Source organism: Balaenoptera musculus, chromosome 9, assembly GCF_009873245.2.
Source record: "Balaenoptera musculus isolate JJ_BM4_2016_0621 chromosome 9, mBalMus1.pri.v3, whole genome shotgun sequence".
Taxonomy (NCBI): Eukaryota; Metazoa; Chordata; class Mammalia; order Artiodactyla; family Balaenopteridae; genus Balaenoptera; species Balaenoptera musculus.
In genome coordinates, this window is record NC_045793.1 from 7,086,017 (window position 1) to 7,105,868 (window position 19,852).

Consider the following 19,852-nt stretch of genomic DNA (forward strand, 5'->3'; position numbering starts at 1 on the left):
CCTGTTCTTCTAGGTGGGTTTGAAGGATGTTGCAGCTGCAAACCTCAGTGAGTTCAACGCCAGTGCCTTCAGCCAGGGGAAGGGGGTGGGCACAGTGAGAAGAGCATCCATTTGCAGGGGTGTAGGATGGCAGAGCGCTAGCAAGTACACACCTCAAAACGTGACACCCAGGGTGTGGCTCTGCAGGTTTAGAGTTCTTATTAAATATAGGTGAGTAGGTGGAGGTATAGCTCAGGGGTAGAGCATTTGACTGCAGGTCAAGAGGTCCCTGGTTCAAATCCAGGTGCCCCCTGCCCAAACTTGCTTTTACTCACTGAACACAGTGTTCTACCTCCAGCTTTTTCCACCACATTGATTCAGCCTGCAAAGGGAAGAAGAAGCAGGGCAAGTCTTCCCCAGAACCCCTCCCCTGACACTTGCAGCTCTAGATGAACCTGATTTCTTCAAGGAGGAGTCAGTTCTCATAGGTCCTGTAGTGAATGTTTATTCTCTTTTCTTTTTTCTTTTTTTGCCCAGCATGTGAATCCTCTTAACTCCTTTTTTGGGGAATTCACAATTGTCTCAGTCTTGGAGGAAGACAGGAACCTGTCTGTGGCTGAGGAAGACAAAAATGCCAGGAGAAAGAGAGAGAGATTGATATTTTTTTTTGGAATTTTATTTTATTTATTTTTTTATATGGCAGGTTCTTATTAGTTATCTCTTTTATACATATTAGTGTATATATGTCAATCCCAATCTCCCAATCCATCCCCCCACCACCCCTGCCCCGCCACTTTCCCCCCTTGGTGTCCATACGTTTGTTGAGAGAGATTGATTTGAAGGAATCGGCTCACATGACATTGAGGGCTCTGGCAAGTCTTAATCTTGCAAGTCAGCAGGCTGGAGACCCAGGGAAGAGTTGACATTGCAGTTTGAGTCTGAAGGCCGTCTGGAGGCAGAGTTCCCTATTTCTCAGGGGACTTCAGTCTTTTTCTCTTAATGCTTTCAACTGATTGCATGGGGCCCATCCACATTATGGAGGGTCATCTGCTTTACTCAGAGTCTACTGATGTAAATGTAAATCACATCTAAAAAATATCTTCATAGCAACATCTAGATTACTGTTTGACCAAATATCTGGGTACCAGAGCCTAAACAAGTTGACACAAAATTAACCAGCACAATTGGTAATGCCTTAAGCTTGGCCAACTATATGCCCATAAATAAGACTATGAATGTAGAATAAATCACACCTAGAAGTAGGAGAACTTGGAATTCATTCTGGAGGTGGCAGAGGTGTGGCAAGGACAATGAGGCCATTGGCTGCAGCCAGTATCCATTGTGGTGACAGCAATGGCTCCCTTACCAGGACCTGCTGAAATCCTGCCCAATTTATGAGCATTTTATAAGGGAAACTCTTCTGGCCTCCATTCAGTGCTCTGAGCTCCTTGCCATCCTGGCAAGACTGCCTTCTGTGTTTCCATTAGCCTGGGATGGCCTCTTCTTTAATCAAAGTGTCCTGATTTGTACCAGGAATGAGTAATAGGCAAAAGATCCTCAGAGAAAAGATGGGAATGTGGTTTGACCCTGGCCTTGTTGGGCCTGAAGATAATGAAAATCTAGGTAGTTGAGGGGATGCTAATCTAGGAGGCCATATGATACAGTAGAAAAAGCTGAGTGAATATTTGCCTCCTGTTTCCAAGGGATCAAGTCGAGTTCCCACGGAATACTAGAAGTGGCTTCAGGCCTGGATGGCTGATGCTAGCAGTTTAAAAGAAAGTTAATCATAAGCTCAAGTGTCACTCTGTGTGTACTGAAACCCGGGACTTTCTCTGACTGTACTGGGATCATCTCTCACCTCCGGTCACACAACCTGAAATAGCTGAAAACTGAAGCTGATCCCGAGGGTTGCCAAACATTAATGTCAGTGGAATCTACAGCTTTCAGCAGTCTCCTTGCTGAAAATAGGTCTGTGGTTAAGAAAGGGTGGGACTTCAGGAATTACAGTGTGGATGTATGAGAGCATTTGGAAAACTCAAGTATATACCAAATCACCTATTGTACTGAATCTCCCTTGCCAGTCAAGGCAGCCCCTTCTCCCTGTCTGACAGCTGAATAGCCCAGATTGAGGGGTTTTCATTGCAAGAGGCCATCATTTGCCCCACCCCTCATTGTCCCTTGATCTACAGCTACCGAAAGACCTTAGCTGACTCTGGGTACCAATTGCTGGGAGGTGAAGATTCACACATGAAAATAATTTCAAACTGGCTAATTTATATCAGCAAAGATCTAGAGAACACACGTGGGTATGGATTCTTGGAGTATTTTGTAAAGTACGAAGAGTATAATTTTAAGTAAGTCTGAATTTTTTTTTCTGAGTGTAGTCAATCAAGCTTCTAGTTAAAATATCACAGCTGGAGCAGCTGGGATAAACTTGTTTGCTCCGTTGTTGACTTGAACCAGGATTCACAGGAGGCAGATTCTAAATGCATTTGGAGTATAGAGATCCCTTGGTATACTGTGGAAAGAAGCCATAGACCTCCGGGGATAGGAAAACTGGAGCGGATTTATCATGTGTGACTTGCCCATCCAAACAACGACTCCCTTCACTAAAGTCTTGGAAGGGCATGGGTATGTGGAGCTTCTATGTCTTTGATAAGCATTTTAGTAGCTGTTCCCTATAGACAGGGATGCTGGCTGGAGACATTACAGTGGAAAAGGATTCTCTGATTTGAGTGGGGACGGGAGGATCCTAGGGTTTCAGAGTTCAAGAAGTGTGATTCTTCACCTTCAGATGCAAGTTAGGGGTTACTCTACGTGGTCTGTGCCACACAGAGCTTGCTTGTGGTTGATTGGTCATGAGGTCCTTGGGGCTGACAATGGGAAGCCCACCCCAGTCCTACTTGATTTGTAGCTCCGAGCTAACCCAATAGTTAGCACAAAAGAGATTCCTGACCTCTCAGCCAGTTCCCAGATCTGAATCAGTTCAGAGACCCTGCATCCCTTGAAAGGGAAATCTGAGTAAGCTTGAGTAAAGGACTCTTCCAAAATATCCAACCATGGGATGTGCATCTTACTCCTAGATTTCCCCAAAGGGTCCTTCAGCCATTTACCTGGAAACTCTTTACTGGGGAAAGGCAAATACCCACGTATCTTCCGGGTTATTGGTGTCTATTGTCTCTGTGAAGCTTCTGGAGGTCCAGTATTTGAGTGAACATCAGAATATCCCAGGAAAGACTACATCCTGCACCTTGCCCTGTTTAACCACCACCATCAAAGCTGATAGCCTCTCCTGGAGGATCCTATCAACCAAGGACTAGGCCATGAGCAGAGGGAGGAAGAGCAGAGAGCAGGAGATGTGAGCAGAACCTTAGGTCTGTCCGGCGGAGCCCAGGAGGAGGCTGCAGGGGAGACGGGGTCCTGAACGGGTCAGAGTAGATACAGCGTGGGAAGGAGGGAACCTCAGTACCAACTACAAGCCATGGCTTCACGAGCAGTGCCTTCAGCCTGGAATTTGAGAAGGCCGCAAGATAGTGGGGGAAAGAGGTGGTGGGGCACCCAAGGGAGCAGCCTGTGGGAAGGAGAGGTGAGTTATTGGACACAAGAGGGTCCGTTAGCAGTGAGATCAGTCAGCCAGATCTACAGAGATGAGACCACGCAGTGTTTCTCAAACCTGACTATACATTCAAAATATTTGAGAACTTGTTAAAAATTCAGATTCCCTGGGGATCCTGATACACTACATCTGATAGGCACAGCCTCCTGTTAATCCCTCCTAAACTCCAAAGACTCTGAGAGGCAGCCAAAGTTTATGGGAACCACTCTTCACGATGATTCTAAAGACACTTCCAGCTGTAGATACCAAAGCTGGTGCCCTCAGCCAGGCAGCAACGTTAAACCATTGGCAGCTTGATATTGGCCATGGTGGGAGTACTTACAAATTGGCAAATACTGCAAATCAAACACTACTGATTGTCTTTTCTTTCCCCTTGAGCTGATTTACCAATGCTTCACTCTGTAAGGCTACAGGCATAGATAGCTGCCAGGTACGGGGGCTGCGGGAAACGGAGCAGGGAGACAGGAGGGGCCAGTTCACCAGGGCACGGGCTGCCAAGTGGCACACCCGACAAGCAAGCAGAGGTCTTAGTGTTGAAGTTCAGGACTTGGTCCAGGAGATGAAATGCGCTCATCAGATGAGATGCGTTCTTCTTAGTCAGGAAAGCAGGTCATGCCATCCCAGGTTCAAATCCGGGCTCTGAGTGTTGAGATTCCAGTTTCCTTTCACAGGCTGATCTACAGGAAGATCAGATCAGATCTACAGGAAGGCTCCTCTGCTCTCCTGCAGCCCTAGGTGACTTCCATTATCCATGTCCCCACTCACGTGGGCTGTGGGAGACGTTTTCTTTCATTGACGGCACAGCATCTGAACCCTATCACACGTTTGGGGAATATGCAATTACGTGAATTTTACTGAAAGGTATACCCTCATTTCTTACTCCATAAGCCAAAAATACTAGGCACTTGGTCTCCCACTGTCTGGTAGTGAGGACTCGGGCATGTGTCCTCAGCAGAGCCACCGCAGACTTTGGACATTAAGTGAGTGAAACACAGAAACAGGAGGAGTTGAGACTTCCTTCTGGTGACATGGATCTGGCATCGGCTCCAGCCTTACTCTTCTTCACAGACTGGGCCTCTGTGCAATCTTGGTTCCCCTCAGAGCCCATCGAGTGTCTACACCTCTTTCCCTTCGGGGTCGTGAACTACCTGACAAGGGCTGCCTCATCTGTTTCAAAATTAGTTTCTGGTTTTGCACCCAAATTTCCTACCTGGTACATACGTTGGTGTTAGGAGTGGGTCTCAGGCAACAGATCCTCATGAAAACGGTATTAATTATCCAGACTAGTTAAAACTAGAGTTAGGGGAAATCCAATGAGTTCTTCAGGCCTGGGAATCTGTCATAACCTATATCCCACACTGGCGTGATGGGAAAGTAAATTATTGCTGGTGGTCATCAGGAATGCAGTGCCTACGGGGTAAGGTTTCCGGATACCTATGTGCTTCTTATCATTGAACTGGAAGCTGACTGATGCTAAAGGCACCAAAGTAGTCTAGAAAAACAATGAAAATCCCAATGAGAAGAACCAAAATCTCTTCTCTCTAGCAGCCATATGACTTAGCAGAAAACCAAAGGCAGTGTTTGATTCTGCAAGACTGCTGAATGACAATGTCAGTTTAATTCACAGCTTCTCCAGTGTGAAAGCTTAGGGCTCTGATGTGGAAAGAGTGAGATCCCAGAGTTGTCATGAGGCTTCATGAGAAGATTAGTAGAACCCTGAATATACCTCACCACAACAACTTCGGAACCTCCTTTGCCAGCTAAAGAAGCCCCTCCTTCTCTCCTGCGGATACTGTTCCTGCTTTACCTCCTCTCTCACCTCACCCCCCGCCCCGGCTCCTCTTTTTCTTTTGAGCTATAACTTGAGAAAATCCCACCATACCTTGGAGAGCCAATTAAAAAGTCCCCCTTGCAGGTGAAGGCTTAAACGCAAAAATAATCACAAGACTCGGCTGATTTATAACAACAAAAGTCTAGGGAATGTGTGTGGAAATGAATTCTTGACAGCATTTGGCTGAGAAGGAAAAATTTAGTGATAAACTCTGCCGAACTCTGGATCCAGTGTCCTACTGTGAAGAGCTGGGCATTATTTTTATTGTTTGCTCCACTTGTTCATCAAAACCAGGAATCAAAGTTGTTCAAGGATAGATGAAAGGGAGACGCCAGAAAATTCTTGAAGACTAAATCTAAAGACTTTAAGGGATTGGAAAGGTGGCATGTACCTATGATGCGTGACATGCCCCCACTCTCACCACAAAGCTTCAACCAACACAAGGGTTAGAAGACAGTCCCAACCATACAACCTTAAAAATGCATTATTTACTAGAGTTTTCACATCTTTGAAAACCATTTGCATCACGTGTCTTTGTAGACTGAGAATGTTGGTGAGAGACGCTGTCATTGAAATATGTTCTCTAATTTGAATTAAGGATGGAGGTTCTTAGTGGAAGGGGCTAAAGGGTGCCCTTGATCACCACACCACACGCTGGCTGGAAGTGACTGCCTTGACAGCCTGTAGGTCCACAGCCTTGATCCAAAGGGTCCCTCCCTGTGGAGTTCTTAGGACCTACCCAGAATGCACATCTCTGCAGCTTATTTTTCCATTTTCACAAACAACACTGCAATGCCCAACCGTGTACATGCATCTTTGCACACCCATATGAATAAAGCAAAGGCATGAATTTGTCTTTTGATTACCAAGTAGCCTTCCAGCAAAGATACATCAATTACATTCTCACCAGCCCTGTTTGGAAAGTACCCACCAACTTCTTAAGAATTACAGTCATTTTGCCGTGAAAGAAAGACCAATGCAGACATATGCGTGCTGTTATATCCCCAGTTCTTATCTTTACAGAACAGGATGGGGAAACATTGCTAAAGGAGAAATGCAGCCTGAATAGGATGACAGCTGAAAGTAGCTGGAAATTGACTCAACCCCCATAGCAGCAAAAATTAGATCCCCCAGCCTAGGGCTATATATTTTTAAGTTTGGAAGAATAGAAACCAAACTGTTACCAGCAGTTATTTTACTTGTGAGATTAATTTTTATTTTCTTCCTGATGCTTAATTGTGTTTTTAAATTTTTCTATATGTTTTTTAGTCAACAAATGTTTGTTGAAAACCTGTAATGTACTCAACAACAGGCAAGGCATTGACGCGAGGTATTCTTAAAAGAAGCAATATTTTCTTTCTTCACGCCCCCCTCCTCCTCTTCTTCTTCCTCCTTCTTCTTCTTTTTACCATACAGAACTTATCCGTGTTATAAGAATAATCGGCTTTTCCGGTCAGCGGCCTGAGGTGACCTCTAAAAATGGTTCGCTATTAACTTGACCCAGAAAACCCCACAAACTCACGCAAATCGAGAGGTTCAAATCTTCGTGTTCACTTTAAGAACACTCGTGAAACAGCCCAGGCCATTAAGGGTATGCATATCCGAAAAGCCACCAAGTCTCTGAAGGATGTCACTTTAAAGAAGCAGTGTGTGCCATTCCGTCGTTACAATGGTGGAGTTGGTAGGTGTGCCCAGGCCAAACAGTGGGGCTGGACGCAGGGTCGGTGGCCCAAAAAGAGTGCTGAATTTTTACTGCACATGCTCAAAAATGCAGAGAGTAATGCTGAACTTGAGGGCTTAGATGTAGATTCTCTGGTCATTGAGCATATCCAGGTGAACAAAGCCCCCAAGATGCGGCGCAGGACTTACAGAGCTCATGGTCGGATCAACCCATACATGAACTCTCCCTGCCACATTGAGATGATCCTTACTGAAAAAGAACAGATTGTTCCTAAACCAGAAGAGGAGGTTGCCCAGAAGAAAAAGATATCCCAGAAGAAATTAAAGAAACAAAAACTTATGGCCCGGGAATAAATGCTGCAAACAATAAATGCAAATAAAAGTTTAAAAAAATAAATAAATAATCAAATCCCTTTCCTAACAGGACTTTTCCACGGTCCTCCATGGCCCCCTGGGTGGCAGCCGTCCGGTGTTTTAGCTGCTAAGAAGGGTCAGGTAGTGACATTACCGCCACGTATCTGCCGGAGGAAAGGAGCCCATCCTTCAGTGGGGGGTGGCCTGTCCTGCTGTGGGGCAAGGCTTGGCAAGGAGGGTCCCAAAAGTCCAGGCTTCGCACCGCTGCAGCTGTGCCCACCTGCTGGTCTGGGGCCTCCTGCGGGAACCGGGGCTGCATTTGGGCCTCGCGTGGAGGCTGCAGCCTTTGTGGCCAAATACCTGCCCTGGTGTCCCCCAAGTCTCTGGAGACTCTGTCAAGGTCATGGGCTTGAGGGGAAAAGACCACAGAGGATGAGCTGGTAGAGGGACCCAAAGTCCCTCCCGTGTTTCTAGAGGGGACGGTGAGGTGGCCCCAGGTGGGCGCTGAGGGAGGGAAACCTCAGAGGAGGCTTCTGGGTTCCCACAAGGCACAGGGGAGCCATGAGCTCATGGCCAGAAAAGGGTCAGTTTGCAGTGAGACCTGTCTGCCAGGTGCCCAGGGGCAGACTAGGGGTGAATGGGAATGCCAGTGTGCTCTTGTTGGGGGGGGCAGGTGGCACACACTGGTGAACAGTACTAGACCACCCCCCCCCCAGGGAGGGGCTACAGCCCCGGGGGAGAGCATTTGACTGCAGATCAGGAGGTCCCTGGTTCAAATCCTGGTGCCCCCTAATGAGCCTCCTTTTATCCCCTGAAACAGCTGCTGTCCCCCACACTGAAATCTCTAGGAGGACAGAAGAGAGAAGAGGTGGGCTCAGGACCCCTTGGTCACAGCCCTTCCTTTGTCACGAACCCAGATGGGCTCCATCACCCAACCCCACTGTGCTGGTCAGTCCCTTTCTCGTGGCTTCAGGTGGACTTTTGAATTATTCCTTGTCAGCCCAGCACTGGAACGTCCTTCCTCTGTTTTAGCAGAAGAAGCTTCTGGGCACTCACATGAGGGCCCAGTAGGAAAAGGAGCTTACGGTCAGGCAGGTGGGTCAGCCAGGCCATGGGGCCAACCAGGGAGAAACAGAAATGACTGGGGTCCTGGAGGACCCCTCCCTGGAGAGGCCACAACCATGAGATGGTGTCACTTAGGAAAGGGTTTGAAGTGGGCTCCTGGGGCAGGGGAGGAGCATCTGACCGCAGGTGAACAGGTGTGTGGTTCAGATTTTCAGGCCCCTGCAAGCTTATCTCATTTAGTACCAGACATCGGGTAGAAACCTTTCAGGTCGTCTCTTGGGAAGGCCTATCTCACTCCACCCAGGCAGGGCTCGGCCATGGGAGTGGGAAGCAGTGGGAAGGCAGCCGGCCAGGTCGTGCCTTGCCCCAGGGTTGGGGGAACAGGAAGAGCCTGTGACTAGCCATGTGGATCTGGCCCCAACCCTATTATTAATCAGGTGTGTGTGCTTGGACATGTCTCTTAATTACGGCCTCTTTTCAACCCTATAATATGGGGCCCAAAACTAAATTGGTGGTTCCTAATTTTCACTTTCCTTTGGGATCTTCTCAGGAGTTTGTTAAAAATAGAGTCCTTTGGTCTCACTCCCAACCCTTCTAATTCAGGAGGTCCAACCTGGAGCCTTGAACTTCATTTCCATGAAAGCCCATCCTGCTCTCACCACCTCACATGCCTGTGTGTGATGGGCAGCCCAGTTGGGGGACTGTGGCCTTAGTTTAGTTCAGAGACCCTCCACTGATACAGCCATGGCTTTTACACTGATGTCCTTGGCCCTGAACGGCTGGGCGTGGGCGGAGGATTGGGCAGAAGGCGGTGGCGAGCAGGGATGCCTTCTGTGGGCGGTAGAGCAGGTCTCGTGGACTCATTAGACAGAGGTGCTGCTCAGTGTCTGAAGGAGTTCTGAATATAATTACAGAGGTCAGAGGTCTTCATTAGGCAGGAACAATGAGATGAGCTTTTAAGGACAGATGCGTCTTACCTGTTTCTTATTTTTACGTTTTCGCTGATGTTGGAATATGATTCCAGCTTCCTTTCCCTGGCCGGAGCCAATGATTCTGCACGGAGGAGAAAGAGCAAAGAGACAGGGAGGGTCAGGCCAGCGCTTCCCCCACCCCCTCACTCCTTGGCATTAGTCCCACAGAGCCAAGCAGACTCCTGTTCTTCCCCAGACCCTGGTCTGGGTCTGTGAGTCTGGAGTAGACTCAGTGGGAGCTTTAGGACCTGGGGACACAGAGCCTAAGTCCAGGGCCTCTGGCCTGCAGCCCAGCATGGGGGGCTCAGGAAGCTAAGCAGCTACCCCACTGCAGGAGTACAAGGGCTCCTCTAGGTTCATCTACTTCAGTGTTATAACCCATGGGGGTGCAATGAAGACACACCAGCCCCCCTCCGTGGAGAAGGTGTGGATCTGTGAAAGGTGAAATCTCTGGCTGGAGCTGAGGAAAACCCAGAGGGACTGGAGGAGGCAGGGATCTGTGCCTTATAAACTTTAATTTTCCTGCAATTCACCTGAAGGTGTATCTTTAAATTTCAGATTGAGTCTGCACTTTCTGAGGAGTTGTGAGTCAAAGAGTTTTATATAGGCTTTCTCTTTCTTCTCCAGGTGTCCTGGCCTAGGGAGGGGGAAGCAAGTAATGCCAGACCCACTCTGGGATTAAAAGTGAGACAGGGGGCTTCCCTGGTGGCGCAGTGGTTGAGAATCTGCCTGCCAATGCAGGGGACACGGGTTCGAGCCCTGGTCTGGGAAGATCCCACATGCCACAGAGCAACTGGGCCCGTGAGCCACAATTACTGAGCCTGCGCGTCTGGAGCCTGTGCTCCGCAACAAGAGAGGCTGCAATGGTGAGAGGCCCGTGCACCGCGATGAAGAGTGGTCCTCACTTGCCACAACTAGAGAAAGCCCTCGCACAGAAACGAAGACCCAACACAGTCAGAAAGAAAGAAAGAAAGAAAGAAAGAAAGAAAGAAAGAAAAGAAAGAAGGAAAGAACGTGAATTTCTTTAAAAAAAAAAAAAAGTGAGACAAAGCAGGGGGCACCCGGATTTGAACCGGGGACCTCTTGATCTGCAGTCAAATGCTCTACCCCTGAGCTACACCCCCTGACCTGGCAGAGTGGTATAATTAATGCCTTTTACCTGTGTTGACACACCCAGACTCAGTCTTGCTGGTTGGGATGTCCTGGTCAGCTCTGCTTCTCTGAACCCTGGCCTCACACCTGCCAGGGACCAGCCCTTCTTCCCTCATAACTTCTACGTGCATCTGGCTGAAGACCCCCTGGTAGCCTGGTTGACCTTTAAAGGTGGGGAGACCTTTCAAATCATCCAGATAATCCTCTTCGGTAATGAGTCACTGAGCATCTACTGTGTGTCAGGCACACTGGGATGGTGACATAACTGTGACTAGGTGACAGTGCCTTCTCCTGCCTGAAAGAAGGTTCAGAGCCCATGTCCAAGGGTTATTTAATGACATAGAATAATGTTCATGAGAATTCATCAAGTGAAAAGGCAGTTACAGAACAGTCTGTAAGGAATTATAGATGATTTCAGCTTTTTATGTGTTTTTATTTGCCTTTCAACTTTTCTATTTTGAGCATGTTGCCTTTGTAAAAACAAAAACAAAGTTACGTAGGAAAAATGATACTCTAGAGGAGTTCCGCTTCTAGGAACCTCTAGGTATCCTTCAGAAATATTCATGAATGCACAGTGAGCGTGGAGACTCCCCGCAGCCTTTTTCTGGATTAGCGCTAAACTGGAAACCACCTAAATATCCATTGACAGGGAACTGGTTACAAACATTGTGGTACAGTCATAAGAATATGATGCAACAGTAAAAGATAAAATTGGTCCAGAGTTCTGTCATGGAAAGATGCTTAAACAATACCATTGAGTGAAAAAAGCAAATTGTATGACATATACATGTATGATATGAGCTCATTTGGGTTTTTAAAAAGATACTGTGTATATGTATTATTATGTAATAAAAAGATTATACACATCTACAAAGAAACTTATGTATAAACATAGGTGTCTACATGTCCATACATATACATATACACCTATGGAAGGAAATAGACCAGATAGTTAATAATGGCAACTCCCAGAGAGTAGGGAGGGGGTTCTTTTATTTTCCAATTTTTGCATGTACAGTAATAACCCACATGTCTACACGGTTCCAGCCTTCCAGGTCCTGAGTGGTAAAAAAATAAATGAGAGAAAGCACTGCAGATATTGTCCAGGAAGTCTTTGCCGCCTTCCAGTGGCAGCCAGCCCTGGCCTCCCTCTCCCTCAGACCCCAGTCACTTCCCAATCCAAACCCCTCCTGGTCTGTCCCTAGTCCGTCACCTCTGCCACATTCATTTCAGGTCTTTCTTTTTCTGCGCTGCCGTCACTCTTATTTCACACACCGGTTTTCCAGCATCCACCCAGCTAGAAAGGCAGGATGTCCTGTGATGTCGGACTGAGGGCAAAGGGCACCCCTGCAGTGGGCCAGGTCAATCCCTTGCCTGAGACCTACACCCAGCAGGTCCCAGACCCCTCGGCCACACCTGCCCCCTCCACCCTGCCCTCCTGCAGCCTCCCCAGAGACCTCTCAGACTTAAAAGAACCGGCACCCAGGTAGACTGAGGGACACCCAAGGAGCAGACAAACTGCGTAGGTGTCTGAGAATAATGAGAGGAACGCTCACTTCCCAGGTCAGCTGAGTCTCGCCATAGATCAATATGAGGATGGCAGCGCTTTTAAAGGCAGAGAAAGGTTTTTATATTCATACCTGGAGCAAGGTATTCAAGGAAGGGACAGGCCCCAGCTCAGCGGTGAAATCATTATACACAATTGACAAGGCCTCCTCCCGGTCAGAGGGAGACGGCTGGACTGGGGAGGAGGGGGGATATTAGGGAGCCTCCTGAAGGCAAGAAAGAGGCGAATGCAGCTTCTTCCCATGCGGAGAAGGAGGAAACTAAGGCCGCTGTGCCTGAAGTGAATACTGACCGCAAGCGCCAGGGGGCGCCCGTCCCCTCCATCTGGGCTTGGACTGTACGGGCCCTAAAAGCGCCAGTGCCCGTCCTTGGCAGATGGCTTCCCTTACTGAGTCCACCGATGGAAGCAGCCAGCCGGCCTGCAGCTCTTGCTGGGGCGAATATCACAAGGTATCAACTGGAGCGCCGATGGCCACCCTGGGCCAGCATTGGGAGGGGCCCACCCTCCTTTTCGCCTCCTGCATTATAATTCCCTTATGAAACTGCCCTAACCTTCCAGCAAGGAAAACTGCTCAAACCACTCAGCCTACTGTGCTCTTTGTAGGGAGACTAAAGGGTCGAGGGGGCAGTAGTTGACTTAGGTTCTGGCTGAAAGGCACATGAGTATTGAGGGCTGCAAGTGGGGACCCCAGACATGGCCACACCAGGGGTGGCTCTCAGCAAAACCAGAGGTGGTGACAAAGACACAGAGGCCAGGGAAGTGAGAGGATGGCTCACTATCAAGCAGATTTGCTGTTCCCCCTGCCCCAGCTCCAGAGGCTGGAATACTGCCTTCTGCAAGGGAGGAGAGGGGACCAGCAAACATCTTTTGTAATGGCAAACTCTACTTTATAAAGGACAACTTGCCTCCTAGGAGCTAGGCATGCAGTGAAGACTGGCGCCTGGTGTCCCAACTCGGCAGTGTAGAACATGCCAAGAACCATCTAGAACTATCTAGATACTGTCTAGACATAGAATATCTAGAACTATCTAGAAAAGGGGTTGGGAGAATCAGACACACACAGGGCACATGTAGAGGCAGCGCTGGAAGAGCCACAGTGATGGATGAGAGTTTCCACAGAAGTAGAAGAGTTTGTGAGGAAGGTAGACGGACCACAGGCAAAGACCTCAAAGGGGCGAGGAATCGTGACTGCGAGGCCAATAGTGGGGTCCATAATGGGTGGGCGGACAAGTGAGCCAGAAGGTAGCTCTGGAATCACGGAAACACAAAGAGATGAAAGAGATTGAGGTCAAAAGGAGAACAATGCACGGTCTCAGTAACAGCAAGGACAGGAAGAAGTAAAAACTAGAAGAGGTATCAGAAAGGATTTTTCAGATCAAAGATCTTGAAAGGGAATATTTCCTTTTTTCAAAAACTTGAGGTATAATTGACATAGAACATTATATTAGTTTCAGGTGTACCACGTAATGATTTGACGTTTGTATACATTGTGAAGTCTAGTTAACATTTGTCACTATACATAGTTACAAATTTTTTTCTCCTGCGATGAAAACTTTTAAGATCTACTGTCTTAGTAACTTTCAAATATGCAATAGAGATTTATTAACTATAGTCACCATGCTTTACCTTACGTCCCCATGACATTTATTTATAACTGGAAATTTGTACCTTTTGACTCCCTTCACCCATTTCATCCACCCCCTCCCCCAACCCCCAGCCTCTGGCAACCACCACCCTGTTCTCTGTATTTATGAGCTTGTTTTGTTTGTGTGTTTAGATTCCACATATACGTGCAATCATGTGATATTTGTCTTTCTCTGTCTGACTTATTTCACTCAGCATGATACCCTCAATGTCCATCCACGTTGTCGAAAACGGCAAGATTTCGTTCTTTTTTTGCAGCTAACATTCGGAAATGGTTCTGAGCGATGATCAGGTTCACATGTGGGTTAAGAGTAGATTTGGCCGTGAGCGCAGAGCACCCAAAATGACAGAGGACTAAAGCAAAACACAAGCAAACAAACCAGAAGTTTCTTCCTCTCTCCTGTAAACACCCACACTCAGGTGGTCCAGGTTTGGCATGGTGTTCCATAGGGTTAAGGACCCAATTCCTTCTTTCCAGCCTACACAGCTTTCATTCCAGACGTCTCTTCATGGTCCAACACGACACCTCCCACTTTAGCATCACCTCTATCTCCTAGCCGGCGGGAAGGGGAAGAGGAAAGACAAGCTTCTCTCTTTCAGAGCACCCATCACTTTTGTCTACATCTCATGGACCAAACCTGTGCCCTTTGCCTCGCTTAACTCCAAGGAGCCTGGGAAATGTAATTTTTCTTCTGTGAAGCCATGTGCCCAGCTAACAACCAAGAAGGAGGAGGGAACAGACACTGGGAGAAACATCCAACCTATGTTTCACCGTGCCTCTTGATAGCTGCAGGGGCGTGGAGTTTGTCAACATTATAGGAGCCAAGAAGATGGAGATATGGAAGCATCATTAATGCGATTTTGACATTACCGAGGATGAAAGCAGAGGGGAAGCAAGGAAAATATGATGGTTAGCCTGCTTCTGAAATCTTCCACAAAGTCCGCGTGGTCCCCAGTCTGGGTGCACACATCAGTGAGGATAAGAAGTATGGAGGGATAGTCGAGGAGCTGGGACCCAGAAGGGGCAACGTGGGGAGGAAGGGATGGGAAGGGGGAGAATTCTGACAGCCTCCCCGAGTGGGAGGTTGAAGGGAGAGGGACCTCTTCAGGGGGACGCTGGGCACCAGATGTAAAAGGGGGCGTTCAGGGAAAGGTTAAGGAGGAAGGAACTGCCCACTTTGAACGGGGTTCCACGGACTGGCTCTGGGGCTGGTAGGATTGGGTTGCAGGGATGGAAGGAGCGGAGAGGAGGCAGGATGGATACTGCCATCAGTGAGATGGTCCTCAACCTCAGGAGGTGGCCAGGGAGGTCAGGGACAGGAAAGGGACCAGCAACCGGCTCCTAAGCCAAAGGTCCAAGTGTTTATGAACCTGGAATAACAAATGCCACCTCCCCGAGGAAAAAAGCACAAGTTTAAAAATTCAAGTCTCTTGTTAACAAAATGAATGAGCTTTAATGAAAGGGAAACTGAAGCATAGCCCTGAAGCTAAAAGGAGTTTTGTTTTTACAGGCACTTATGTCCTGTGCTGATAAGAGAACTCAGAGGAGACAGAATATTTACAACATGGGGAGTTAGACAAAGAGCTATTCGCCAACTTATCAAGTTAGACAAAGTCTCAAGGAAGACTGGACTTGACCGTGTTCTGTCTTAAACTGCTCTTTGTCTGTATTGTGTTTTCCTGCCATTCAATGGAAAGAGATTGAGACTTTCTTGCTGTCAAATAGTTTTATTACAGAGAAGCTGTTTTTAGCCCATCTGAAGTATAGACTTCTGTGTTTATATAAACCTGGAACATCATGAAATATATTTTAGGTAGTTGTGAGAAAGGTCATAGAAGATGGTTGGTGCCGGGGATAATAAAATTCACGAACTGTACTTCTGAATTACATGCTAGAGCTCTGAACCCACAATGAATTCTTAGATCATCTACCAAAATGCTCAGCTGTTTGTTCTCCAAACCATAGAAAGCCATCGCGTTCTTTGGTTTTGAGATAGCTGATGTAGTTCACTGGTCCCTTCTGCAGAAGTTTACTTTTAAAGTTTGAATGAGACATAAAATCATCTTTAATAATTACACAACCTAAACTTACACTTTCGCATGTGGATATTTCATCCTCCACAAACTCTCTCAGCCCCATGAGGGCTCATTCCCTGAGAGGCACAGATCCTGGTGGTTTGGCTTGCAAATAGAAGACCAATTCCACCCTGTCCCATGGAGAACGACTGGATTGAGAAAGGGAAAAATTAAGGAAACTATGAAATGCTGAAACAGCAAATTTTCCTGGAAGATGCCATTAAGGTCAAGTTATAAATCATGTCCACATAAGGATGCGGAAGAGGAGAGCCAGAATATAAGATGCTGGGCAGACAGAGCTGGGATGAGGTAACCTGGGTCTGAGAAGGCTTCTGGAAGCTCTACTAAAGCTGGTTTCAACTTAGCTGCAGACTAGGAGTGCTGGGGGTTGTTTACGATACCTGGGCTCCACCTCAAATACACTGATTTAATTGGTCTGGGGTAAGGCCTGGGAAATGGCATGTTTATAGACTTTTCACGTGATTCTAATTTATATTTAGAGTTAAGAATGGCCAACTACCATAGTAAAGCTTCACCATTTGCTGGTTCTAGAAAAAAAGTCTTTATGTTGATGTCTAATGGGGAAGAAGTTGAAATGCAGCACCAAAGGTAAAAGTTAAGAATAAGTAGGGGGCACCCAGATTTGAACTGGGGACCTCTTGATCTGCAGTCAAATGCTCTACCCCTGAGCTACACCCCCTTCTGCTATGGTGTGACTTAATTAATATTTTTCATCTGTCTAGCCACACCCAGACTCCGTGTAAACCTATGAGTTGCCACTTCCGGATGGCCCTCTCTTGGGAACTGCCAGGCCTACTGCAGTGAAAACTCATCAACCTGCCACAGAAAAAGCAACAGGTTCTCTCCTCAAAAACCCAACAGCCTATGTCCCCCCTCCCACCCACTTCCTCCCCAGCCCACAGCCCCAATGTGTGGGCAGCAGCCTGGAGAAGCATTGACATTGGCTATAGAATGGCCTTCAGAGTCAGATGCCTGTGCCCATCATGGTGGGCACCTAAAAAACAGAAACTCAAGGTGATTGAGGTGTCTGTCCAAACCCACCTAATGAAGGCCTGACCCTCATAGGCTAACATTCGGTTCAGAGTGCTTTCTACTAAACTATAGTCTAGGACACAAATGACCCTCCCAACCGCCACGTCTTCAGTTAATATAGATGGAGAATCACGGAGAATGACCCACTCCTAGAAACAGTCAGAATTAGGTGGCTGAGTAGACTTAGGAATCCCCCAAATCATTAATGGACCTAAGCTAACATAATTCAAGGACCAAACAATGCTGATGGAGAAGAACCATATTCTACCCAGAGGCTCTCTGATCTGTGGACAAAGCCCTATCCCACCTGGACGATGAGCTTACTTTGATTGGCACCTTCCATCTCCACAGCCACGCCAAGGCCCTGCTTCTGCTGTTGTCATGGGAGCTGGTAAGCTTTCTCTCCTGCAAACTCTCTCTGCCGCCTTCTGGAATCTCTCCCTCTTAACCCCCAGCTTCCCCCTTGGGGCCTTAGCTGCCCAGCAGCCGCTTCCCCTCCTCTCCTGGCCAAGAAGCTGGGGAAACACTGATTTCTATACTGATTCCTACCATGATGCTAAAGTCCTCTGGATTTCTCTTGTCAACAGTATACAGCTGAGAAGCCTCCACATATATCACCTTATTATACATCAAACCTTGGGGACCAGCATCTCATTATCTCCATTTCACAGATGAGGAGACTGAGGCCCAGAGAAGCTAAACTTCTTGCCCAAGATCCCCTGCATATATATATGCATATATATAATATATATAATAATAATAATATAATATTATTATTAATATATATTATTCTATATGTATTAGAAACTCTACATTGAATTTTACTGATATTCAGGAAAGAGAAGTCGCAACACCCCATGACCCCTTAGCCTCAGGCAGAGAAGCCAGAGTGTGTGACTTAAAGGAAATTCCAAAAACTCTCTGAGCCTCAGTTTCTTATCTGTAAATTGGGGGAAATATCAATTGATATGAGGATTAAATAAGATAATATCCTTAGGACAGTCTCTGATGTGTAGTAAGCACTCGAATATGACTAACCATTATTACTACAGTTCTGGATAATTCTCACCTTCCCAAACCGGTCAGGTCCCTGGTTTTCACTGCTTTACTGAGCTCTGGCATGAGACCCTTTCTTGTCTGAATGCCAGATGTATCCTTACTTGGAATCTGATTGAAATCACCAGAGTAATATTAATGCAACCATCTCTGTTGATACTGGAATAGCTAGTGTTCTCTTGGGTTCTGTTGCAGGAAGCTAGTTCTTTCCACTCTCTCTTTTTAAAAATGGATTTAAAAAATATATATATATATTTATTTATTTATTTGGCTGCGCCGGGTCTTTAGTTGCTGCATGTGGGATCTTCGTTGCTGTGTGCGGGATCTTCGTTGAGGCATGTGGGATCTTTAGTTGCAGCACGTGAACTCTTAGTTGCGGCATGTGGGATCTAGTTCCCTGACCAGGGATTGAACCCAGGCCCCCTGCATTGGGAGTGTGAAGTCTTAGCCACTGGACCATCAGGGAAGTCCCCCAAATGGATTTTTTTTCATTAAAAATTTTTTTAACTTTTGACCCCTTTCACCCATTTCTCCCACCCCTCACCACCCTCCTACCTTTGGCAACCACCAATCCATAGGTTTATCCATATGTCTATATCCTTATGTTTTTTATTTACCTCCTGTGAATAACATATAGTTGTCTCTTTAATTCAGTGGCATTCTTTGTCTTTTTACTGTGGTATTTCATACATTTATATTTAATGTTAATACTGATAATATTTTGGTTTAAATTTTCTATCTCTTTTGTCCTGCAAGTCCTAGTTTCTTTTTCTCTCCTTTGCCTTCTTTTGTAGACTATAGGAAAAGACCCTCAGAGGTTAGAGATGAGATCCCTGCACCCTGGAATGCAACTGGTGAAAAATCCACAAGTGTCCATTGAGCTAATGGACCCCTCTGCCGAGGGGATCACCCAAAAGATGGTTAGTGCGTGGCTGACAGAAACTGGGACTGGGATGTACACGAGTGAACCAGTAATCTTGTCTGCTGTTGACAGTAACCTAAACTTCTTAGGTTGGAATTTGCATAGAATAAAAAATAGAGAGCTAGAGAATAAAATCATTGGCACTTGCCCTGTGCTGACCTGGGTGGGGACAGATGTATCTGGGTACAGCGATGTTCTCAGTGCCCTCGAAAGTTGGCCCTCAGAGAGGTGCAGAATCAGCTCACCCCTCCCCACCACAGACCCTCCGACTGCCTTTGTTTGGATCTCAGTCTCACCAATAACATGCTTTCTTCCCCCCACCCACCCCCCCGCGTCTGTGCTCTCGCTCCAGCACAGGAGGTTACCTCTGCTTAACAGAGAGAATAGATTCAGCTAAACCTCAACTCCTTGATTTCCCTTCGTATCTCAGAGACATCTTTCCTCAGCTGTCCTTAGTCCTTTCCCTTCCATCTCAGAGAAAAACATTCCCCTCTCCTCCCCCTTCCAAAGTAAATGGCTCCATCTGTACTCTTGTCCTCAGAACTGAATTGATTCAATTTTCTCCGTCCTGTTCCCTCCCCAGCCAAAAGTATGCTCAAGTCTCTAGCCTAAGTTAAATTAGGTTTCCCACCTTCCCCTGTAGCTACTGCCGTATTTCTCTCTGGATTACAGTAATTTTCATTTTCCACCTCTGCCTCCACACACTATTCTTCATCCTGCGTATCTTATATAAATCACCAAGTCCCACATATTACATCCTGAAAATTTCTCTGGAATTCTTTTTCTCCTCTGTATTTGTTTCCTTACTCTGTATGTGTCACTGGGCAAGTTCTTTAACTCTGTAAGCTTCCATTTCTTTGTCTTAAATAAGGATAAGTTTCTCGTG

At 46.8% G+C, this 19,852-nt stretch overlaps 3 non-coding genes and 1 pseudogene across 3 annotated transcripts; 2 read left to right on the plus strand and 2 right to left on the minus strand.

Annotated features, from left to right (window-relative positions):
- The first annotated feature begins 220 nt into the window (after positions 1–220).
- TRNAC-GCA lies at positions 221–292 on the plus strand. Its single transcript has one exon. It is a non-coding gene; the product is annotated as a tRNA-Cys (tRNA).
- Positions 293–6,905: 6,613 nt separating this feature from the next.
- LOC118900818 lies at positions 6,906–7,462 on the plus strand (annotated as a pseudogene).
- A 3,086-nt stretch (positions 7,463–10,548) lies between these two features.
- On the minus strand, positions 10,549–10,620 carry TRNAC-GCA. The gene has a single exon. It is a non-coding gene; the product is annotated as a tRNA-Cys (tRNA).
- A 5,943-nt stretch (positions 10,621–16,563) lies between these two features.
- On the minus strand, positions 16,564–16,635 carry TRNAC-GCA. Its single transcript has one exon. It is a non-coding gene; the product is annotated as a tRNA-Cys (tRNA).
- Between the last annotated feature and the right edge of the window lie 3,217 nt (positions 16,636–19,852).